This window comes from Dipodomys spectabilis, unplaced genomic scaffold (genome assembly GCF_019054845.1).
Source record: "Dipodomys spectabilis isolate Male_0828 unplaced genomic scaffold, ASM1905484v1 ptg000515l, whole genome shotgun sequence".
NCBI lineage: Eukaryota > Metazoa > Chordata > Mammalia > Rodentia > Heteromyidae > Dipodomys > Dipodomys spectabilis.
In genome coordinates this window covers 11,147-37,341 of record NW_024871192.1, presented here as the reverse complement: position 1 = coordinate 37,341, position 26,195 = coordinate 11,147, and the positions used below count along the sequence as shown (strand labels likewise).

At 36.0% G+C, this 26,195-nt stretch overlaps 1 pseudogene; it reads right to left on the bottom strand.

The window, feature by feature from the left end:
- Positions 1–10,680: 10,680 nt before the first annotated feature.
- Positions 10,681–10,780, bottom strand: LOC122099469 (annotated as a pseudogene).
- Between the last annotated feature and the right edge of the window lie 15,415 nt (positions 10,781–26,195).

The window sequence follows — 26,195 nt, the reverse complement described above, 5'->3', positions numbered from 1 at the left end:
ATATTGGAAAGCAACATTGCAACAGCACACACACACACACACACACATACACTTAAACACACATGTGTGCACATGTACACATATACACGCATGCCAAATTCAGGGTTTATTGTACAAAAAAGTTCAAATAAAGTAGTAGTGATTAAGACAAATGATAATTTGCCTTATTACAAAATAATACATATTCCAGTCACCAGGGTTGTTACATTTTACCTGCCCCACCACATGTGACCACTTATTTTATTTTAGGTAATTAATTAATTCATTCCTTCATTAGTTAAATACTACTACTAGAGCTTGAACTCAGGGCCTAACTCTGTCCCAGAATTTTTTATTTTTTTTGTTTTAGTTTTCTCAAGGCTAGCATTTTACTGCTTGTAAGACAGCTCCATTTCTAGCTTTTGCTGGTTACTTTCAAACCAGAATCTAATGGACTATTTTTCTTGGTCTGGTTTCAAACCACAATCATCAGATTTTGTCTTTCTGATTAGCTAGGAATAAAGACATGAGCCACCAGTGTGGCTCCTACTTTTTCCTATACTTATCTATTGCACATACTTAGATAGCAATTTAATATTGAGAGTATAGAAGCAAGATGTACAGTGATTATATTGTTCTGTCAGAAATTCAAGTTAGTAATGTAAATTTCTTCTTAAGACCATACACAAAAAATCCTTAAGAAGAAATCTGATGATTTGTGTGTGTGTGTGTGTGTGTGTGTGTGTGTGTGTGTGTGTGTGTGTGTTTGTGCTGCAATATGTTTCACATATAAGCACTGTGCAGGGGTGTCCAGCCATTCAGATTTACTGCATGAATATCTGCCTTGAGATACTAACTCATGGACAATGTCTAAGTGTCCACTCTAGGCTTCCCGATGAAGAGGGGTATACTCATCCTCATCCTTAGTATTCATATGAGTGGCCTTTTTGGCAAGTAGTATCCGCACTGTATTAAGCTACAAGAAAAGCACTCTACCGCTTAGCCACCTTCTCAGACCAAGGATTAAGATTTTGTCTGTAATTTGGTCAGAGCTATGTCTCTTTATGTAGGCGACTAAAAATGTTTGTACTAATTTCAGGTAAATACATAAATTCTATTTCCATCTCTTTTAACAAATAAAAAATAAAATTGTTTGCTTTGTAAATAGATCAGAAGCATTGATTTTGTGTCTAGATAGGTCATTGCACATCTGTATCTCTCTTCCTCTCTCTCTTTCATGATTCTCATAGACAATATGGTTGCTCCATAATTGTCCTAATTTATTTTGCTTTTATATTTTTGGTTGCATCATTTCACTTTCTGCTCTACCATTTCCCAAATCAGCACCACATAAACAGAACCACAGAAGTGATTCTGTGGCTCAAGTGGTAGAGCGCTTGCCTTGATTTGAAGAGCTCAAGAACAGTGCCGAAGCCCATAGTTCAGGCCCCACAACTAATTTTTTTTAAAAATAATCTAAATCCTTGATAATTATAAGAATAAAAATGACTGAAATCAGTTGAATCACACTTTTCCTGCACAATGAAAGAACAGGTCCAGGCTAGGAAAGCAGCTAGAGAAAGCAGGCAGATTATATTTGTGAAAAACCTTTGTGGAAAATGGTATCGAGGATTACTTACTGGTGATTCACTTGCACTGGCAGCATGATGCTGAACTATTGCTTGCTGATTCTGAACTATTGCTTTGATCATTATATTCTCCAAGAAGAAAAATGAAATTTAATTGATATCAAAGGACTACTAATACATTTTGACTTATTAAGCATCTTCAATCACCAAAAACACTTGAGGACAATAGATAGGCCTACTTTTTTAGATGAAACCAAGTGTCTTTAAAAAAAAGGAATTTAAATAGTCATGCAAATGACTTCTATTTTACTACTGTATTATACATTTTTTTTCTAATATTGGGTACCAATAAATAATGGAACTATTAGAAAGCTCTTAAAGCTCATATATTGAATAGTAAAATCTCTTAAACTATATCATGGTATTTTCCAAATCATTTACGTAGAAGGCATTGTTTCCTATTTTCTCCTTCCTAGAATAAGCTGCACATGAAGACACCACTGGTCCATATTTTCAGTCTGTGCATTTGAATACGGAGGAAAATCTTTCTTCTGCTCTCTATCAATTCACTAATCTCCAGTTAGAATAATTTAGAATAATAAAAATGGAAAAAGAGAAAATAAATCATGGTGAAAAAACATATGCAGAAAATTCACCGGATTTTTCTGACCAGTTCAACCAATGTGAACTATTGGGGAAATACATGGACACCTCATTCCCACTGGTACTCAAAGCCTCTGGTTAGGCAATTCTGATGAAGACAAGGAATAATATAAAAACGTGAGGAATGGTATCAATTGCAAGAAAATAATGGAGAAGAATCCATGCAAATTTCTTCTTTGGTATGTCGAAATTAATTGGCTTACTACAGTGCCGAGACTACTTTTCAAAAAGGCCACCCATATGTATACTAGGGATGAGGTAAGTATACCCCTCTTCATTGGGAAGCCAAGAGTGGACATTTAGACATTGTCCATGAGTTGGTAGCTCAAGGCAAATATTCATGCAATAACTCTGAATGGCTTGGCACCCCTGAACAGTGCTTATATGTGGAATAACACCAGAACGGATTCTTTCTTACTCTATCATGATGCAGATACCAATCCCCAAACTAAAGGCCTCTTGACACCCTTGCATCTTGCTGCTGGAAATAGAAATAGCAAAGATACTCTGTATCTCCTTCTGTTGAACCAAAATATCAAACGGGGCCTGAAGAACAACTTGGAAGAAACTGCATTTGATATTACCAAATGGATAAGTATGTATCACTACCTCCTTGAAGTTGTGGATGGCTGTACAAATTGTTCTCCTATGTAGAAATAGTTTGGTTAAGTTTCTTAAATTTCAAAAGTGCCAGTCCATCCTTTGTGTCCCTACAAAATATTTTCATATACAAAGCAACAGCAATATCTTAATTTAAAAATTGATGGATTGCATAGTATTCTTCCACGTGAATTGCCTGACTTTGATGTCAAAATATATTCAAGAGTTGTTTGTATGCATCTATAATGATTTCTGCAGAGTTTGTGATTTTTTTTAATTTTAACTTATCGGTTGAAATGAATAGTATAGAAACTAAAGATATTCCTGGTGCTTGTCTACAAAAAGTATCTATGTTTGTATTAAGTCCATAATCAATTTCATTGTCTTCTAGATATAGTACTTTGAAGTCTACATTGTTTTATAATATATAGGTTCATTAATAAATGTGTCCTTTCAGATTACAAGCCATATAGAAAAAGTTTAAGATTCCTTTTCCTAAGGTCCTTATATTCTTTTATTTCTTTTTTAATTTTTTTTTAATTTTTTTATTTTTTAAAAAATTACGATTTTTTTTATTGTGAAAATACCATACAAAAGGATTACAATTACTTGGACAAGATATTGAGTACATTTCTTGTCAAGAATTGTTGCCTCCTCTTTTGTTTCTCCTTCCCATCCCTTTCTATCTCGCACCCCCAACCCTTCACCTCCACCTACTCTTCCCCTACCACCTACCCTTGCCTACCCTCTACCAGGCCAAAGTTGTAAAGTTCATTTTTCAACATAATGACTTGTACATATCGTTGTTGCAAGGGTCCACCTATATCCCTGTTTAAATGATTTGTTTTTTTCCCTTCCCTTCCACAAATTATCCCAACATCAAATACAGTGAAAGCAGGGGTTAGACCGTGGGGTAGGGACATATAAAGCAACAAACAAATCATCTTATAAATGTGATAGAAACAACCACATGAAAGAAAAAAAACATTTTTTTATTCCCCATCCCATCCCTTCCCATCCTCCCCACTCCTTCCCTTCCTAACCTCCCCTCCCCGCCCACCCCCGCCACCAAAGTTGTAAAGTTCGTTTTCAAAATAACAACTTGTACTTCTCATTGTTGCAACGGGTCTACCTGTATCCTTATTTAAACGATTTGTTTTTCACCTTCCCCTCCACAAATTACACCGACATCAAATACAGTGAAAGCAGGGGTTATACTGTGGGGGAGGGACATACAAAGCAACAAAGTAATAATCTTATAAATGCATTAGAAACAATCTCATGAAAGAAACAAAAACAATCGAATACATACCTTAGGGTTCATTTCCCTAATATCACCTTATCTGACCTTTTCTGCTTGACTTAGACATGTACTAGATATTGCAAATAAGGAAAAGCATGGGACCTATGTTTCTTTGGGCTTGGCTTACTTCACTTAATATAATTTTTTCCAAGTCTTTCCATTTCCTAACAAATGGGGCAATATCATTTTTTCTGATGGTGGCATAGAATTTCATTTTGTATATATACCACATTTTCTTGATCCATTCATTTACTGAGGGGCATCTGGGTTGGTTCCATAAGTTAGTTATAGTAAATAATGCTGCAATAAACATGGTTGTGCTGGTAGCTTTAGTGTGGTCTTGTTTGTAAACATTTGGGTAAACGCCCAAAAGTGGGATTGCTGGGTCATAGGGGAGCTCAATGAGGAGTCTTTTGAGGAACTTCCATACTACTTTCCAAAGTGGTTGAACAAGTTTAGACTCCCACCAACATACCCTCCAGCATCTGTTGTTTTTAGAGTTCTTGATTTTTGTCATTCTAACTGGGGTGAGGAGGTATCTTAATGCTGTTTTGATTTGCATTTCTTTTATGGCTAGGGAGGATTAGCATTTCTTCATGTGTCTATTGGGCATCCTTCTTTCTTCTTCAGAGAAGTTTCTCTTTAAGTCTTTAGCCTACTTATTAATTGGGCAGTTGTTTCTTTGACGATTTGTTGTTGGGTGGTTGATTTTTTGAATTCCAAGTATATGTTAGATATGAGACCTTTGTCCATTGTTTGGCTAGTGAATATCTTCTCCCAATCTGTGGGATTTCTTTTGATCTTGCTAGCTATGTCCTTTGCGATGCAGAAGCTCTGCAACTTCATGCAATCACATTTGTCCAAACTTTCTTTGGTCTTTCTGGGTCTCTATTAAGAAAATTTCGGCCTGCGCCAAGGAGACCTAGGGTTTCTCCTATTCCATCCTGTAATGTTTTCAGAGTGTCTGCTTTGTCTCCGAGATCTTTGATCCATTTGGAGTTGCTTCTGGTGCACGGTGATATATAAGGATCTAGCTTTAATTTTTTACAAGTAGTTAACCAATTTTGCTAGCACTATTTACTGAAAAGGCTGTCTTTCTTCCATTTTATTTTTTTAGTTCCCTTATCGAAGATTAGATGGCTACAGGTCTGTAGGTTCGTTTCTGGGTGTTCAATTCTATTCCATTGGTCCTGAAGTCTGTTCTTGTGCCACTACCATGCTGTTTTGATTACTATGGATTTATAGTATAGTTTGAAATTTAGTATTGATATTCCTCCAGCAGTGTTCTTTCTGTTCAGGAGCGTTTTTGTTATTTGGGGTCTTTTATTGTTCCATATGAATTTTTGGATTGCCTCTTCTATTTCCTTGAAGAATGAGGTTGGAATTTTGATAGGTATCGCATTGAATTTGTAGGTAGCCTTGGGAAGTATTGCCATTTTAACAATGTTGATCTTTCCAAATTCAGGAGCATGGGAGTTTTCCCCATTTTCTAAGTTCTGTTTTGATTTCCTTTTTCAAGTTTTTACAGTTTTGATCATAAAGTTCTTTCACTTCTTTGGTTAAGTTAATTCCTAGGTATTTTATTTTTTGTGGGGCTATTACAAATGGCGTTGTTTTCCTAATTTCAGCCACACTTTTCTCATTGTTGGCATACAGAAAAGCCATTGATTTTGGGGGGTTAATTTTATACCCCGCTACTTTGCCAAAGTTTTGAATCAACTTGAGTATTTGGGAGTGGAGTCTATGGGATTCTTTAAATACAGGATCATGTCATCTGCAAAGAGGGGGAGTCTTATTTCTTTTTTCCCTATTTGTATCACCTTTATGTTTGCATCTTGTCTTATTGCTGTAGATAGGAATTCTAATACTAGATTGAAGAGAAGTGGTGATAGTGGACATCCTTGTCTTGTTCCTGAGTTAAGAGGAAATGGCTTTAGTTTTTTACCATTAAGTATAATGCTGGCTGTAGGTTTGTCATATATAGCCCTTATTCTATTGAGGAATGTTCCATAATTCCTAATTTTTCCAGAACCTTCAACATAAAGGGGTGTTGGATCTTGTCAAATGCTTTTTCTGCATATATTGAGATAACCTTGTGGTTCTTATCCTTGCTCCTCTTGATGTGATGAATTACATTAATTGATTTGGGAATATTGACCCAGCTTTGCATCCCTGATGAATCCTGTTTGATTGTGATGTATGATTTTCTGGATACATTGTTGAAGACGATTGGCCAAAATTTTGTTGAGAAGTTTTGCATCAATGTTCCTCAATGAAATGGGTCTATAGTTCTCTTTCTTTCATTATTCCCTGCCTGATTTTGGGATGAGAGTTATGATGACTTAATAGAATGTGTATGGTAGTGAACTTTCTCGTTCTATTTCATTGAAGGTTTGGAGTAGTATTGCTGTGAGCTCTGCTTTTAATGGTCTTGTAGAATTCTGCTGTAAACCATCTGGACCTGGACTTTTCTTATATGGGAGGTCTCTTATTGCTGTTTCTATTTCAATGCTTGATATGAGCCTGTTAAGATGGTTTAACTCATCTTGCTTTAGTATTGGCATGTCAATATTTGCTAGGAAAAGGTCCATTTCTACCAAATTCTCAAACTTATTAGCATAAAGTTTTGAGAAGTATTCCCTTATAATGTTCTGAATCTTGGTTGTTTCTGTGGTGATGTTTCCATTCTCATTTCTGAGCTTATTTATTTGGGTGTGTTCTCTTCTTTTTCTGATAAGATTTGTGAAGGGCCTGTCAATTTTGTTAATTTTTTCGAGCAACGAACTCTTTGTTTTTTTGGTTTTTTCCAATAGTTTTTTTGGATTCTAATTCATTTAATATTGATTTAATTTTAATTAAAATTAATTAATTAATTAAAATAATTATTTCTTTCCATCTATTATATTGGGGTATATCTTGGTGCTCTTTTTCAAGGTGGTTCAGATATCTCATTAAATTGTTGGTTTCAGATCTCTCCTATTTGTTGATGTAGGAGCTCAGAGGTATAAATTTGCCTCAGAGTACTGCCTTTGCTGTGTCCCAGATGAGATGGTAATTTGTGTGCTCATTTTTGTTGAATAGCATGAACATTTGGATTTCCTTTCTAATATCTTCCTTGACCCACTCATGATTCAGCAGTGTGTTCTTCAGCCTCCATGTGTTACAAGACTTTCTTTGGTGGCTTTTGGTGTTGCATTCTAATTTTATTCCCTTGTAGTCAGAGAGAATGCAAGGTATAACTTCAATGTTTCTGAATTTGGACAATTTTGCATTGTGGCATAAAATGTGGTCTATTTTAGAAAATGTTCCATGTGCTGCTGAGAAAAACTTGTATTCTGATGCTGCTGGGAGAAATATTCGATAGATGTCTGTTAAATATACTTGATCTATGCAGTTGTTTATATCTGCGGTTTCTCTGTTGAGTTTTTCCGAGTTGATCTATCTAGTGGGGAGAGTGGTGTGTTAAAATCCCCAACAATTATTGTCTTTGGATCTCTGTGGGATTTGAGTGAAAGTAGTGTTTCTTGGTTAAATTTGGGTGCTCCATTGTTTTTCGAATAGATATTTCAAATTAATATGTAGCGACATTCTTTACCTCTTCTTTATCTCTTCTCACTAATTTTAATTGGAAGTTTATTTTATCTGATATTAGGATTGCAACTCCTGCCTGTTTATGGGGGCCATTTGCTTGGTAGATTTTGTTCCAGCTTTTAACATTGAAAATGTTTTTGTGTTTAACAGCAAGATGTGACTCCTGAAGGCAACAGATAGAAGGATCTTGCTTTTTAGTCCTACAAGACAGTCTATGTCACTTAATTTGAGAATTAAGTCCATTAATGTTGAGAGATAGGACTGAGAGGTATTTGGGAGTTCTGGCCATGTTATCTACCTTCTTGGGGTCTATGAAAACTGGGTTCTTCCTATCTTCTTGGATTCTCAGTTTGGGTGCATTTTCTTGGCCTTTATTGTGGTCTTGTTAGTTTTCTATGTTTAGGACATCTTTAAGAATCTTTTGTAGGGCTGGTTTGATGGAGATGTATTGTTTCAATTTTTCTTGGCTATGGAAGGTTTTTATTTGGCCTTCAGTTATAAAGGAGAGTTTAGCTGGGTACAGTATTCTTGGTTGATAGTTGTTTGTCTTTAGGGCATGGTATACATCATTCCAGGCTCTTCTTGCTTTGTCTCTGCTGAGAAATCTGAGGTGATTCTAATTGGTTTCCCTTTATAGGTGATTATTCTTTTCTCTCCTCTGGATTATTCATTATCTGTTCTGTCCCGATTACCATGAGTGGAAGTTGAGATACCCGGACTTGCCATTTTTCTTGTGTTTTTCAGGTTTGTTCTGCCCATTTGGGATGAATGAAACACCAGTTTTGTGCTAGAACACTAACTTAAGGCAAGCATCAACCAAAGTCTGTATTTGCACAGTCAATAGTCTGCAGATACAATCTCGTTCAATGGATACATCTATTCAATGTCAAACAACTATATATTAATGGGCTACAAACCGCAAATGCGAATTTGGCAAACCAGAAATTATTAGGTTTAGGGAGAAATGTGGGTAAAAAATAGGAATAGAGAGATGTGGGAAGGCACAGGGAGAGTTAACTAAGTCCTAATCTCAAAACCGGAAATAGGTTGAATAGGATGAAAGTAGAGAGAGAAAAAGAAGAAGAAAGAGAAAGGGGGAAAAAAGAGACCAGAAAAAATAGAAAAGTAAAAATTAAAAATATTATGTAGACTCGAAAACGAAATATTGAGAGAAGAACATGCATATAATGCAGAAGGGGAGGGATATAGATGTGAAAAATTTAAAAACAAAAATACTTAAAACATTATATAGGTATAAAGAGGTAGTACTGCTATCAAGGAATTTAAGTCTAAGAGGTTTTGAACTGAGTAATAAATTTGTGGATTAAGTGTGTACACAGTGGAGGATAAGGTCTAATAATCGACTATGGGTATATCTGAGGATGTATAGAAAAACAAGTCACATAAAAAAGAACGAAAGAGAAAAAAAGGTGAAAAGGATAAGAAAGAAAGAATAAAAGATCAGAAGTTCAATAGAGCAAAACAAAACACAAAAAAAAAATTTAAAGAAGAAAAAAGAAAGAAAAACGCACACACAAATATACCCCTAAAATAAAAAGTATAAGAGGGAAAAAAAGTTAATAGGAAACATTTTTTTTCAAAAAAGGTAAAAATTAAAAAGTTTTAGAAATTTTTTTATAAAATGTACAAAAAAAAAGAAAAAAATATTTTGATTGTTTGGGGAGTGGTGGGAAAAATCCTGTATCTCCCTTGTGTCTGTAACCAGCCTCTTGTTGGAGTCTCTGATCTGCTTGTGGTGTTTGATTTTCCTGTGGCTTGGTTGGTTTCTTAAGTCAGTTTGTTTGAACAGGCCAAAAAATGCTGCTTTACCCAGGATTTTGTGATCCTCCTCTCAGGTTAGTTCAATGGGAGGGGGATCTGCTTTGATTATCACAAAAGAGGGAGATGGCTTTTTCCTCGTTTGGAGAAGCTCTGATGAGGCTAGGTTCTGGGTAGAGTTGAGACTTTTCAGCAAACATTAGCTTTTCCCGGGGGCTAGCTTGTTAGAAACTCACGAGCCCAGGCTGGAGCCACTCTCTGGGTTTATATTTACTGAATTTCAATTGATTGGCATGGCTGCTTAAGGGAGGGGCAGCCTCTGGCTCTGATTACCCAGTGAAGAAAGCCATTCCTAGGGCTTGCGCCTGAGCTGGGTGACATTTCTCTGGGTGAAGCTGAGTCTGGGAGGTCAATTTAGGTTCTTGTGACCTGCTAAATGACTCGAGTTTTCTTCCAAGGCCTTAGTTGGAGCTAGCAGCTCCACTGAGCTTTGTCAGTATCCAAGATGGAGATGTCCGGTTCTGGGGGGGAGGGGTGGCCTTCTCTCCTCTGCTCCCTGAGAAGGAGTGAGGACGTTAGGCTTCTACTTTCTCCGAGTCTTGGTTCCTGGGTCGTCTCTGGTCTGTGAACTGCAGGATGAAGATGTCTGCTCCTTGTCAGTTCTTGCTGGTGTTGACTAGAATCTGCTCACCCACCACATCTGGCTCCTTTGTCCTGGACTCTCTGTGTTACAGGATGGTGACTATGGCCGCCGCTGCTGCTGAAGCTGCTGGCAAATGCTCAGATCTGTCTCCTTGCCTGGATTTTCCCTCTCTGGCCTAACTCTGTGTACTGTGATGACACACTTGGTGTGATTCTCTGGCTTAGGACTGTTCACTGGAACTCTAAAACTGCTTTCTATGCAAGAGCTTGTTTAACCTTCAGCTTCTCCTCCACCATCTTCCTGGAACCCTCTATGAGCATGGTTTAAATTTTAGTTCTTTGGGATAAAATGACAATGTTATCTAATTTCAAGTTTTATAAAGGTTATGCTATGTAAGGGCCTTTCTAAGGTGAAGATTTAATACACTGATGTCAAACTAACCTTTAATTCTATGAATTACATGTATTGTTACACTTGTATTTTTGTAATCAACTTTTTAACAACTGTTTTTCATTTCTTGCATTTGAAGAATGAAAAATATGGAATACTTCACAAATTTTCATACCATCCTTGGGCAAGTACCATTTTAATCTCTGTATTGTTGTAATTTGGGTAGACCTGCTGCTGAAGCATGTAGTATCCTCTAAATTTAAGTAGTTATTGATGCAATGTTTATACAGGCACATATCCATGGTTGCCTATTTGTAACAAGGAACCCTTATTGTTCCTAAAAATGCTATTGATCATATCTCTCTAAATTTCTGTCTATAGTGGAAAAAATTATATTGTTTGGTCGATTATTCACATTTGCAATTTTTTGTCAATGACTATTTTGTCATTTTCATTTTAAATTTGATCATATTTTGAAGCGTTTACAGCTAAGTCCAAAGGTGATGGCTTTTCAAGTACTTATTTATCAACTGAGTTATCTTTGTGGAGCTAATGGATTCAAAGTAAGCCTTGGTTAAGATCTACTTCTAAACTTCTGCAGCTTAAAATTTCCTAAATGAGGTCTCAGTGGCACAAATATCTTCCTGACCCTTACCCTTCTTCCATGTAGGAACAGACCAACCAGAATATCTTACACTGACAGCATAGATTGTCTTACTGGAACAAAACTAATCTTAGTTACAAGGGATCATAGAGAGATGAACACTTCAGACCGAACTGTTCAGAATAGAAGGTATTTTATCAAAATATAATTGTTTGGGCTGGGAAGTTGGCTCAGTGGTAGAGTGCATGCCTTGCATACCTGAAGCCCTGGGATTGATTCCTCAGCACCACATAAGGAAAAAGAAAAAAGCCGGAAGTGGTGCTGTGGCTCAAGTGGTAGAGCACTAGCCTTGAGCTGAAGAGCTGAGGGACAGGGCCCAGGCCCAGAGTTCAGGCCCCACAACCAGACCCAAACAACAACAACTATATATATATATATATAATTGTTTATTATACCTATTATTTCAAAAGTAGCTAAAGCCAAGAAGGTGAAAAAGTTGTTCATATGCATGTTTACTTAATATCCTGGGCCTGTCTACCATACAACCAGGCAGGAACTTACACTACTTTCTATCACCAAATATTTCCATAGCTCCTGGAGAAGTCTATATATTTCTCCTCGATATTAGGCCTTAAATTGGTAATGTTTTAATCAAAGTGTTTCCTCTTGCCTCCAGGCTTTACATTTACAAATGGTAAAGCTTTAGGTCTAACTCTACCAAAAACTGAGGTAGAGATAATGGAATAATACTTTAAAACAGATTTGCCTTTGATACCCTAACCACAACAGAACAATGCATAACAATTTCTTATATTATATATACTTATATATTTTATATTTATATGTGCTGATCTTAAGTTTCACACAGTGAATCTTACTAGAATTAATTTATAACTTGACAAATAAATTGAAATTTATTCCCATAAATAGATTGGAACATAAATAATTAGGTTTAGAATATATATTCGAATATAAAAAGTATCAATGCAATGTCTTTGGTATAAACTTGTGATACCTTCTAAGTGTTCTTGATCTTCTGAATTCACATAGTAAAAAAAAAAAAAAAAAAAAAAAAAAAAAACCAGTATTGTTTTCCTCTAATCTAGAAGAGATTTCACACTGCTGCTGTGTTTATTGTATTAACTCGCTGATCCCAAAGTGTTTTTCTCCATATTATGCCTAAAAGCTATTATTCTTCTGCAGTACCCACGGGTCCGAGGATACCAGGTCCCACGTTATCTGCATCATCCGATAACAATGGCAAGTCTTCTCACCTTGGCCCATCCAACATGCTAACAGAAAGTAATTGAAGACCCATCTCAATTTTTCATTTCCTATAATATTTCAGGGCCCCAATTCCTTGCATTAATTAGCAGTAAGCAATTGTGAAATTTAAGGCAACTTCAAATGAAAGAGCAGACCACAAAATATGAGTGAAAGTACTGTAGTTCAAACTTTTAATTTACAGATGACAAGCCCATACGAGTAAACAAAATCACAAATGTCACAAGATTATTTTTAATACCTCTCTCCTAATGATGAATGAAAGATTTCAGTCCAGCATAAGTAGGCCAAAAAATTTCCTGGAATGATAGATCCATAATTGTTCTACCAAGGCTAGGAAAACTAGACTTAGATGTCAAATATAATTTAAAAAAACAAATTGAGAAGACCCTAGTGCTTCAAAACACTGGTACTTCAGTAAAACTTGGTTCTGTAGTATAAAAATGTTTTAATTCTCAAACCAATGATAAGCTACATTTAATCTCCTTCAAGTATATTCCTTTTCAAATAAACTTTCTAGAATCATATTCACCAAAATAACACTTGACAAGTAGATGATAGTGACATTAAAAGTTTTTCAAGTGTAGGAATCAAGTTACAATAGAGTTCATTTATTTACCCAGCACTAATGCAAAATAAGTTCAACCATTCATTAAAGTGTAGAAATAGTATCTCCCACCATTTGCGTTGTTCAGTAGGTGCCTTCCAGAAATGTGTTAAAAAGATCAGCCTCCTATAATTCAAACCCAAATATTAGCTAATAAAGTAAATTTCATCACATAAGAAGGTACATTTTAAAAAGTCATTAATAGTTGCCTTAGCATGTGTTGCCTTATCATATATTTTCCCTATCTGTCTAACATAGTAAGAAATATGACTTTAAGTCTTGAATGTGGGTACTGATCAGAGATGTGACAAACCTAAAATCTATCTTCTATTTCTATCATATTCCTCTATAGTAGTAAATTTTAGTTTTCTTCTTTTTCCAAAACTTATAGGTATTAGAAAATATCCTATATAAAATAAAATAATCACACACCATTGCACAAAGCCATTTATAAAAACTGGTAGTTAGCTATAAATTCTAAGCGATTTTTAAACTTTCTTGTTGACTAAAGATTAATCTTCCAAAAAGATGAGAATAAAATCATGTTTAGGTGCTTCACGTCTCCAGTCTTGCAAATTGTTATTACAGATGAATGAATTATGGAAGTATATGCTGACATCAGTTTAAGTATATGTAGGATTGAAACTCCATGAAATGTATATAAACCTTTCAAAGTATTAACAGACAGTTTAATAGAATGAATATCAGGAAGTTGAAACCAGAAAGGAATAATAGTAAAGACATAGAATGAATGAAAAATGGAACAAGGGGCAAGTACAGCTAGAATACTCAATTACACATGTAATAAAGGAAGTGGTAAATCTGAAATAAATCTTGGAGAAAGGGTGGGTTGAGAATGATAGGAGTGACTCTGATCCAAGAGCATTGGACAATTAGATGGACATATTTAATTGTAACACCCTTGCACAACCTTTTGAAATTCAGTTAAAAACACATCTACAAACAAAAACACACAAAAATCACAAGCAAACTGCAATCTCTAGAAAGTATGTATATGACCTCACAAAATTTTAAGCAGTTAATGAAGGGCAGTCTTGGGAAAAGTAAACAAAGCTGTTCAAAGAGGGCAGTTTAGGGTAGGGGAGAATTTTGAAGAGATTTAAATAGATTGTCTAAGGTTATAAATCACCTACATCTACTGCAAATATTTTCTTCTGTGTGTGTGTGTGTGTGGTTTTTTTTTGGTCCGGTCGTGGGGCCTGAACTCTGGGCCTGGGCATTGTCCCTTAGCTCTTCTGGTTAAGGCTAGCACTCTACCACTTGAGCCACAGCTCCACTTCCGGCTTTTTTCTTTTTGCTTATGTGGTGCTGAGGAATTGAACCTAGGGCCTCAGGCATGCAAGGCAAGTGTTCTACCACTGAGCCACTTTCCCAGCCCCCATTCTGTGAGTATTCTTTGTCTGAACTGGTTACTCCAGTCCTGAGCTGTGGCTTCATAGCTTATGAAGATAGAATGGAAGAATCAAGATCAAGAACCCATTACACCACCGGAGAGAAAACAGTCCTCTATGGTTTCTCTCATCTCTCTTCATTACTCTTTTCTCTTACTTTTAATAAAGTCAAGTGATTTTGAATTATATTTCCTTCTTTTTCAGAGAATTACTGTTTGGTAATTAAATGTCAATTCACAAATTTTTATGTCTTTTTTAAAAAGAATTTTGAATTTAAATTCCACTACAACTTTGTTTTACACAGTGAGAGTATATTTCCTGTGTAAGGACAATTCTCAAGGGAACCTACAGGATTCACAGCAAGGTTTGTGAGGTTTGTTTGTTTAGTGTGAAAATGAGCCATATTCACCCACATTGCTCCCTCTCAGCTAAGTCTCCATGGATTTCTTTGCATGAAAGCTTATTTTCCCAGAAAATGTTAAATTTTCTTAATAAGCTAAGTTGTTAAAAAGTTTGAACAATTAAAATTTACCTGTCATAAATTTTTAAATCTTTTGAAATTCCTTTATGAAAATCATGAATTCACCAATCTTAATCCCACCTTTACCATCAAAAACAGTTGACATGTTGTTTTCATGATATAGTGTCCATGAAACTACTATTTTCCAGGGGCTTTGTTATGTATATATTTGACCATATAAGCTGATGCTGAGCAAAATGAACTCCAAGATATGGAAACAGATATTTATTTGCGGTTGCTTTTTTTGATGTACTATGTGATCTCTATTTTCTTTGAGATTTTCCCCTATGGTTTATCCCCTGCTGTGTTTGATTTTTGGTACCCTGTGTATTGTGTATACATTTACCTTAATTAGGGAAGGGAACAGGAACAAAAAAAAATGGCGAGACAAAGGACAAACAGCAAACCAATGCAATAGCAATTCTCACAACACAATAATTTGGAAATGTACATTACAACTTGGGAGGGGTATTAGGGTGAAGGAAAAACTGAGAAAAATGAGAGAGGGGATAACAAGTTTGAAAAGTTATGTATTCACTACCTTACAATGGCTGTAACCACAATGCACATCACTTTCACATTAAAATTAAATTTAAAAAATAAGCTGATGAATTAAAATTTCACTGTTTTGGTAGAGTAAATATTATTCTTTATGTAGTAACTTTTTAAAAAATCAATATTATATGGCATCTAATTTGAATTAATTACCTCTTCTTTATCAGAGGGTCATCAACTTGAATGATATCCAACTAGACAATTTTTTCACAATATACTTGCCAATATTTTGAAAATAGAATAAATTAATACTTTGTTATACTAAAACAGAAAACAGTTTCATTCTATGGAAACCCATAACTTTTAAAAGTAAATAAGTTGTTAATAGGACAGAATGTATATGTTCTTCAAAATTCCTATGACTAATAACTACTCATTTTCAAATTCTGAACATTCCATACCTTAGAGATTCAAAATATACCTGTTTGTATGTTATGTAATTCTCCAAAATATACCTGTTTGTATGTTATGTAATTCTGTAGTAGATGCATTTTCCAATGGGGTGTTACAGACTGAGAAGTGAACAGAAAAAGAGCCACATTCTGATATGGGATAAAACTATGAAGCATGTGATAATTAATTCTTCAAGAGTAAGCAGTTGTTTATCAGATTAAGCTATTATTTCTATGACCATCAATCACAGGGTTCATGCCATAAAGTCATCCTAGCCCACCAGTTTCCAACTTGTATGGTGCACCTCAAAATTCCCTTAATTCATATCAAGAATAGCTTATGTCCATTATGAAAATACACTGCACCTCTGCTAATGTGATGCCCTCCATATTCTGGAAAGAACACCACTATAAACAGGGTTGCATCATTTTTCCTCCACTGATATTCTTGAAAATATTATTTATGTTTATACTGTTTTAACTATCATAGATAATCAAGAGGTGAAGATTGGAAGATTACAGTTCAAAGATTGTGAAGACTAAGGGTCTATGTTGAAGGGGCAGAATGATGCAGGCTCTGGCCTCAGGATTATCTGAGGACTGTGTTTGAGTATTAGGAAAGCTCTTGGCATGCCAGGCTAGAGAGGGAAAATGTTCTCTCTCCCTATCTGAAAACAAATGTCACAGACTCCTGGGAGCTGAGGAAGTATCTCTTCTGCTTGCTGAAGCACAGTTGAACACTAAAACAACAAATCAAAAAATTTAAAAGGAGAAAAAGTTTGGATGAAGGTATGAATATTTTGTGGTTTTCCATTCAAAATCCTAAAATAATTTTACATCAAGCTCTTTTTGTTCTTAATATTTTAAACTTACCACAAGGAGATATTTTAACTAGAGCTGAGTGCCATTTTGAACAAGTATCAGAAAAACCTTATTTAAATGCTCCCATATGGATTAAGATTGCATTGGATGCAGAATAGCAACTAGGAACATTATTTCATAAGGGGCGAGGATAGGGTTTTGTGTCTACACAGGATGGAAACAATACTAGCTTCCTGCCTGATGGATACAGACGAGGCCCAGTGAGGACAGCCCCATATCCTGCAAGGAATCGGCCACCAGTTGAGGAAAAAGAAATCCCCACTGCCCATCTGGGGGCAGGTTAAAAAGTTGACTGGAGAAGGACAAAAGATGTTACAAGGCAATGGTAAACCTGTCAAGACTGAGAACTTGTTCTTGGCCATGTGTGCCCTGCTTACTGTAAACTCTGTCCATGCTAATGCTAATTTAACTTATTGGGCCTTTGTTCCTAACCCTCCTTTATTGGAACCTGTTGTTTGGGGAGACATGGATATAACCGTCTATAATGTTCCTGCTGTTTTGTCTCCTCCTTGGAATAATTTGACATTTTACAATAAAGATGATGGTAGCTTTTTAAATTTTACTTACTATACTCATCCCTTGCCTGTTTGTCTGGGGCCTCCTCCATGTTTAGTTATGAATTGGCAACACTGGGTTTTACCTGGGAAATGCACTTCCAATTCTAGAACACAGCTGCAGCGATTAACTACTTGGTCCATTAATAGTAGCTGGGAAAGTGTCACCTTTGATGGCAAGTTATCCTTACCTATGTGTCCCGATTTTACTTATATTGATTTAAAATATCAGCCTTTTGTGTGGCAAGAGTGTAGAGGAAAATTTGGAAAAGTGTTCAATAATTTTATTAATTGGGGCCCTTTTGGACAGTTTATTAATACATGTTCAGAATGGAATATTACCAGATGTGATTTATCAAATGTTACTAGGATGCTGGAAACCATTAATGAATCACTTACTGGAGATCAACTGATGGCCTGGGGAGATGGAGGCATTGCAGATGCTCGATGGGCTTTCATGGCTGCACCCACTGCTGTTCAGACTCATCTTTGGAAGGTCAGAACGGTGCTGAAACCCGTGATGCTATCAAATGGATCATTTTCAGGGATGTCGAACTCTGCGTCCACTTATAATTTTACTTTGTACAAATCTTATGATGTAACTGCTTGTGTACCTCTGTCTTATGTATTTTTAGTGGGAAATTTTACATTTTCTCCTACTATTTCTTGTTTTAATTGTCTCCTTATTCTTGTGTTAATTCCTCTCTTAATTTTAATGACAGTGATAGTACTATGATATTACAACAAAGAACTCATATTTGGCTACCTGTTAAATTAGGAAGAAAATGGTCCCAAAATCCTTTGGATACTGTTATTGAATTTTTTTTTACCAAACTACTAAAACGTACAAAGCGTATGATTGGAGCCATTGTATCTGTGATCTTAAACTTAATTTCTATTACCACTGTTGCTGCGGTGTCTGGAATTGCCCTACACACTGCCTTACAAACTAAGCACTTTGTGGAAGAATAGCACCAGGATTCACATGAATTGTGGGTCTCACAGGTAGAAATTTATGCTCTATTATAAACACAGATTATTATTCTTAAACAGACAGTGGGATGGTTAGGAAAAAAGTTATTGGTTGTGGAAAAACAGTTATTGTTAAAAAGTGATTGGAATTTTACTACCTTTTGCATTACTAATGTAAAATGTAATAAATACATGATTAGAATTTAATACAGCAGTATTTATCTGGAAATTCTACAGCTCCTCAATTGATTGCTCAGTTACAATTTAATGTACATGATATTTTTGGTAAACAATTTACAAATGATGGTGCTTCTAATATTGATGATGCATTTATTAAACAATTGGAAGGGTTGGATCCGAAAGAAATACAGTGAGTTTGATGATGAAATGCCTATTTTTTCTTATCCTGTAATTCGACCACCCCTTATGAACGGTATAGCTCAACCAGCCAGATATGAAGGTGTTGTTTTGATGATATTGGTAAACTTAATTAGGCAGTTGTATGGTCCTCAGTCTCATTATGTTAAGGAATTGCTTAATGGGCTTGCCCGACATTACAATAATTTTGCTCCCATGGATTGGAAGATCCTTTGTAGAGCCTTGCTTAAGACACCTAAATACCTACAATGGCAAATGTGGTTTACTGAGTTATGTACAAAAAGGGCTAGACAAAATGCACAGAGCAGTAATCCACACCTGCAGATCATAACGTTTCCCGTGTTAAGTGGAACAGAACAATATGCGGATGCTCATATAAAAGTAAACTCTCCTGAAGAGATCCATGAGCAGTTAAGAGACATAGGTATTGAAGCATGAGAAATGATTCCACATAGGAGAGCATTATGGCTCTTGGACTAAAATAATTCAAAAACCTGATAAACCCTATGTTGAATTTTTATCACGATTGAAAGCGACCTTGGAACGTACTGTTGTGGGAGAGGCTGCACGGCAACAACTGCTGCACATGTTGGCTCATGAGAATGCTAATGAGGACTGTAGACGAGCCCTATTGCCTATTAAAGAATCTGGATATGTGAATGCATATTTAAGGTCCTGCAAAGACTTTACATCTGAATCCAGGCGTATGCAGGTGTTTGCTGAAACTATGGCCACTATATGATTGTTATTTTGTTTGCACTTGTACTGTTATATTTTTATGAAACCAATGCAAGCGTCTATGATAACCCTGTGGAAAGCTTTACTTTTAAAACAAAAGAAAAAAGAAGGAAATTGTGAAGACTCAGGGTCTATGTTAAAGGGGCAGAATGATGCAGGCTCCGGCCTCAGGATTATCTGAGGACTGTGTTTGAGTATTAGGAAAGCTCTTGGCATGCCGGGCTGGAGAGGGAAAATGTTCTTTCTCCCTGTCTCAAAACACATGTCACAGACTCCTGGGAGCTGAGGAAGTAGCTCTTCTACTTGCTGAAGCATAGATGAGCAGCTGGTCAAGCATTTTCCTGATATTGAAGAAGTGGTTTGAGCTTGCTCTAAAATAGTTTAGATAATAATATACCAAGACATTGTCTCATAGGTCAAGTAAAAATGTATCTGTTGAAATTTTTGTGTGAATGTCTTCTGACCAAATCTTGGCAAAGATCATGCTTGCTTGTCTTTAAATACCACTTAAATAAAGCACAGCATGCAGTGGCAATTGCTGTTTGCACTCTGCATCCCCTATGTTCTGGTGATTTCGTTACCATTATCCAGGTACCCCAATGCAGTAGATGTTGACAAAAGCCCACCCAGGCAGGAAGGATCCCTAGATTCTTATCTCCAATAAACTTCTCAGCAAAAGCAGACACAAGTGAGCTGAGGTTGAAGTGGTAGGGCACGAGCATTGAGCATAAACAGGCTCAGAGACAGTGTGCAGTCCCAGAGTTCAAGCCATAGGACAAACCAATAAAACAAAAATAAAAACAAAACCCAAACCTAGCATTTTTCTCACTGTATACAGAGGCACGCAATTAAGGAATTTGCTTCCTGTCTTACATACAGGTAGAAGAAAGATGTCACACAATTATTCTCTTCATACCATGTTATACCAAAGCTTAAAAAATTGCCCTTTTTCTAAATTTATAAATTAATATCATCCATTTGTTGGCAACTCTGTCTACATTATTCACATTATCATTTTATACATGAAGTGTTGGAATTATCTATTAACTGAGTTCTAACTATAACTCTCATGAAAGAATATTCTAGGCAAATAGAATGCAAGAAACATTTGTAAATTTGTCAATTAAACACTGTACTTAAAAAGAATTTTGTAAGTATCCTATAGAATATGAAATTACAATCAAAACCAAAATATTTATTTTAAACCTAAACTCTAATTTAGCAAGATCTACATAGTCCTTCATTAGATTAACTTTGCTATTTCTCCAGGCTTAAGATTTTGTAATCCTTCATCCTTTCCTTGGAATCTAACAGAGTGATGATTACTTACTTTTTCAAATTTTGGATGGGAATCACGAACCATTTTGCATCTAAGAATGTTCTGTAATGAAGAGAGCATTTAAAACACAACTGAGGATTATATATGAGTTGCATTTCAATAGGAAACTTGACTTCTCAAAACATAATGACAAAATTAGCCCAAATGTCCAACTTTGTATTCCTTTCTTGTTTGGTTTGTTTTATTAAGACAAAATTATACTACCTGGTCCAGCGAAGGTATCACTGTGTAATTCCACTATCTAATCTCCTATCTTAGTCTGAGTTCTAGAATTCTAGCCTTGTATCACATTGCCCCTCCATAGTTTCTTATTTATTTAATCTAGATACAGACTAGCAATTCTGAACTTCTCAGTAATATTATCCACTGCAGTGCTCAGAGTGTTCATATACTCTTTTCAAAGATGTTCTAACATTTGACACAGGATATGAACATTATCAGATGCACCTGCAGGAGTCTCTGATTCATTCCTCCATGGATCTGATCCCTTTAATAATGATTATTTGACTCTCTTATTATCTCTGGTCCCTATCTATGTAATAGTCAAACTTTTTTGAAGAAAGTTCACTTGAGGACTTTCTAAAATTAAAAATTATCACTTGATTCTAGTATTACTCAGGACATATTTTCTATTGTTTTCTAACTTTTCCACATATTCTGAGAGTTGCTTCATATGTGTATTTGTGCACATATAAGTGCTTCTGTATATATTTGTATGATTGCACGTATGTATGCAAAAGCCTCAACATCTTATTCAGCAATCTTGCTCATGACTGGTATTCCAATACTTGAGCCGTTCTTCCAATCCAGCTTTTGGCTAGTTAATTATATATAGTTTCTCAAAGACTGTTCTGCCCAGGTTGGATGCAAACTGAACTTCCCAGACTCCTTTACATTCTTAGGTTTTATTTTTCCAGTAGTATCAACTTTTAAATTACAAACATTTTGTGAGTGTAAAGGCTAAGCTGTAGCCTAGATTTTTAACTCAAGAATTCATATAAAGATAGATGAACATGCACATTACATATGTTGAGTGTACACTGTTAGAAATGTGATCCTAAAGCAACGCCATTTGTAATAGCCCCACAAAAAATAAAATACTTAGGAATTAACTTAACCAAAGAAGTGAAGGACCTCTATGATGAAAACTTTAAAATCTTGAAAAAGGAAATCAAAACAGAACTTGGAAAATGGCAAAACTTCCCATGCTCCTGGATTGGAAAGATTAACATCGTGAAAATGGCAATACTTCCAAAGGCTATCTACAAATTCAACACGATACCTATCAAAATTCCAACCTCATTCTTCAAGGAAATAGAAGAGGCAATCCAAAAATTCATATGGAACAATAAAAGACCCCAAATAACAAAAAGGCTCCTCAATGGAAAAAACACTGCGGGAGGAATATCAATACCAAATTTCAAACTCTACTATAAAGCCATAGTAATCAAAACAGCTTGGTACTGGAATAAGAACAGACCTCAGGACTAATGGAATAGAATTGAAAACACAGAAATGAACCTACAGACATCTAATCTTCGGTAAGGGAACTAAAAAAATAGAATGGAAGATAGCCTCTCCAGTAAATGGTGCTGGCAAAATTGGTTAACTACTTGTAGAAAAGTAAAGCTAGATCCTTATAGATCAACCTGCAAAGAAGCAACTCCAAATGGATCAAAGACCTCGGAGTCAAAGCTGACACTCTGAAAACATTACAGGATGGAATAGGAGAAACCCTAGGTCTCCTTGGCACAGGGCGAAATTTTCTTAATAGAGACCCGGAAACACAACAAATCAAAGAAAGGTTGGACAAATTGGATTGCATGGAGTTTCAGAGCTTCTGCATGGCAAAGGACATAGCTGGCAAGATTAATAGAAAGCCCACGGATTGGGAGAAGTTCTTCACTAGCCATACAACGGACAAGGGTCTCATATCTAAAATATACTTGGAACTCAAAAAATTAAATCCCCCAACAACAAATCCTCAAAGAAACAACTGCCCAATAAATAAATGGGTGAAAGACTTAAAGCAAAACATCTCTGAAGAAGAAAGAAGGATGGCCAATAGACACATGAAGAAATGCTCAACCTCTCTAGCCATATAAGAAATGCAAATCAAAACAACATTGAGATACCACCTCACTCCAGTTAGAATGGCAAAAATCAAGAACTCTAACAACAACAAATGCTGGAGGGGATGTGGACAGAAGGGAACCTTACTTCATTGTTGGTGGGAGTGTAAACTTGTTCAACCATTTTAGAAAGCAGTATGGAAGTTCCTCAAAAGACTTCACATAGAGCTCCCCTATGACCCAGCAATTCCACTTTTGGGCATTTACCCAAATGTTTACAAAGAAGACCACACTAAAGCTACCAGCACAACTATGTTTATTGCAGCAATATTTACCATAGCTAAGATATGGAACCAACCCAGATGCCCCTCAGTAGATGAATGGATCAAGAAAAAGTTGTATATATACACAATGGAATTCTATGCCTCCATCAGAAAGAATGACATTGCCTCATTTGTTAGGAAATGGAAAGACTTGGAAAAATTTATATTAAGTGAAGTAAGCCAAGCCCAATGAAACATAGGTCCCATGGTTTCCCTTATTTGCAATATCTAGTATATGTATGAGTCAAGCAGAAATGGTCAGATAATGTGATGTTAGGAAAATGTACCCTTAGATATGTATTTTAACGTTTTTTTCTTTCATGCATTTGTTTCTAATGCATTTATAAGATTATTTCTTTGTTGCTTTGTATGTCCCTCCCCCACAATATAACCCCTGCTTTCACTCTATTTCATGCCGGTATAATTTGTGGAGGAGATGGGGAAAATCTGGTCTTTTAAGGATAAAGGTGGACCTGTTGCAACAATGAGAAGTACAAGTTTTCATGTCGAAAACGAACTTTACAACGTTGGTGCGGGGGGGGGGGGGAGGATTGGGTGGGGAGGTGATGGGGGGCAGGCTGGGAAGGGATGTGAAGGGTAAACAAGGAGGAGGCTGCAATGCTTGATAAGACATGTAAGCATTATCTTGCCCATGTAATTGTAACCCCTCTGTACAGTATGTTCAAAAAGAATAAAAATTAAAATAAAAAAAAGAAATGTGATCCTAAGCTGGGTGGTGGTGAGATCTTCGGATAGGTTTCACATCCAGCCCAGGCAGGAAAGTCCCAGAGACTCTTTTTCCAATTAACTACAAGAAAACTGAAAGTGGCACTGTGGCTCAAGTATAGAGCATTAGCCTTGAGCTGAATAGCAGAGGGACAGCTCCCAGGACCAGTGTTCAAGTGCCAAGACCACCACCAACAAAAAATATATAAGTAAAGGAAAGAAAATAAATGTGATCTTATCCACCAGTTCATGGCTAGTATAATCCCTGCTCTCTCAGGATGGACTTTTTTCCAATTAAGTCCATGCTCTTTTATCTGATTTGCATTGGAAACAGTATTATGCTTCCATTGTACTGTCTACAAAGTTGCAAGCATGATTTAGAAAGGGAGTGGTCTCATACTTCGTGTTCAACGTAGGAGTAAAGCTAAATGACATCATCAGTATAGATGTCTCTTTTCAAAGAAGAAATATTAGATGTTTATTGTAAAGCTAATATTTGATATTTTTTTCTTTTTTTTTATTGTGAGAATACCGTACAGAGGAGTTACAATTACACGGGCATTATAACGAGCACATTTCTTATCAAGCATTGTTGCCTCTTCTTTGTTTCTCCTTCCCATCCCTTCCCACACTCCCCCTCTCCCTCTACCCCATCCTCCCCACACCAAAGTTGTAAAGTTCGTTTTTTGACATAACGACTTGTACATCTCATTGTTGCAATGGGTCCACCTGGATCCCTAAACAATTTGTTTTTAGATATGTCCAGCAAAGAATCCATAACATAACTCAGCAAAAGTAGGTGCACTGAATAATTTTGGAATTGATTTTTTTGCTTGGGAAGATTATTGATCTTGTCGTTCCTTTTGGGGAAACTTAAAGTCATATTTCACTATTTTGTTGGTTGTGCAGCTTGAATTCTGATCCTGGGCACTGTCCCTCAGTTCTTCAGTTCAAGTTGAGTGCACTTCCACTTTAGCTACAGCACCACTTCCGGGTTTCTGGTGGTTAATTGAAGATTAGGGTCTCATGGACTTTCCTGACAAGGCTGGCTTTGAACCACAATCCTCTAGTCTAAACCTCCTGAGTAGCTAGGATTACAGGTGTAAACCACCAACACCCAGCTCATATTTGCATATATGTACACTGAATGACACTTATAGACAAAGAATGGAATTTTTAACCAAATGATAACATAGCAGCTTTTCAGAAAAATTGAAGTAGCAGTAAATATGTCCTCCTTTTCCATTTTGTTACATTAATGACTTATGAGCTATGGGACCCTTACATTAGCATCCTTTGACATCTGAATAGGTGTATTTAGTATCAGGAAATATTCATAGAGAAATATAGAAAGAATGAGATTTTTAGAAAACAAAGGAGATAAGGTATGAAAGAACAGCATAGAAGGAGATACATTTATCACCCAGAGATTAAGAACTAGAGATTTAGAATGCTAAAGGCAATGAGGAAAAGCCTACTTGACAACTAGTTCTTCAATAAACAGAAATGATTCTCTAGACAAGTTTCTGGTAAACTTAGTTACTATCATTTTTTGCTTCCATCTGGAGTTATTCCTTATTTTCTGTCACAACTATTAATTAGCCTCTGCCTTTTTGGTGCCAAAACTGACCAAAAAGATTTCAAAATCACACAGACTATTTTCACTTTGTGATTAGCAGTGATGACACAAAATCCTGTAATCGTTGAATTTCCAGAATAAATCTTCACCTAACATCTAAGCACATTCCTGGCATTAATTGCTGTGCCTTAATGAACAAAACTTTTCAACATATCCTAACATAAGTAAAGTACATGAATTAAGGGCCATTGTCAGGTGTCAGTACGGAAGGAACAATTATATATTTCAAGTATGGGTTCTTTATTTTCCATTTACTATTTTTTTGCCAGTCCAGGGGCTTAAACTCAGGGGTAGGGAATTATTCCTGAGCTTTTTTTTTTTTTTTTTTGCTCGAGGCTGGCACTCTACCACTTGAGGCACAGCATTTGTTCCAGTGTTTTTCTTTTTTATGTGTTACTGAGGAATTGAACCCAGGGTTTCATCCATGCTAGGCAATCACCATACCATGAAGCCACATTCCCAGAGCCCTAAATGACTTTCTAAGAAGGTATTACATTTTCATTCAGTAACTATGTATCATAAGTTTGTCCAGGTGCTAGAAAATGATGTAGAAAGCAATACAATACAATAAGTCCAGTAAGGCTGGATGGACAATGAATTTCACAGTCTAGTCAGGGCACAGTGGGTCTTACCTCTGGGAGCTGTTTCAACAGGCTAAGCG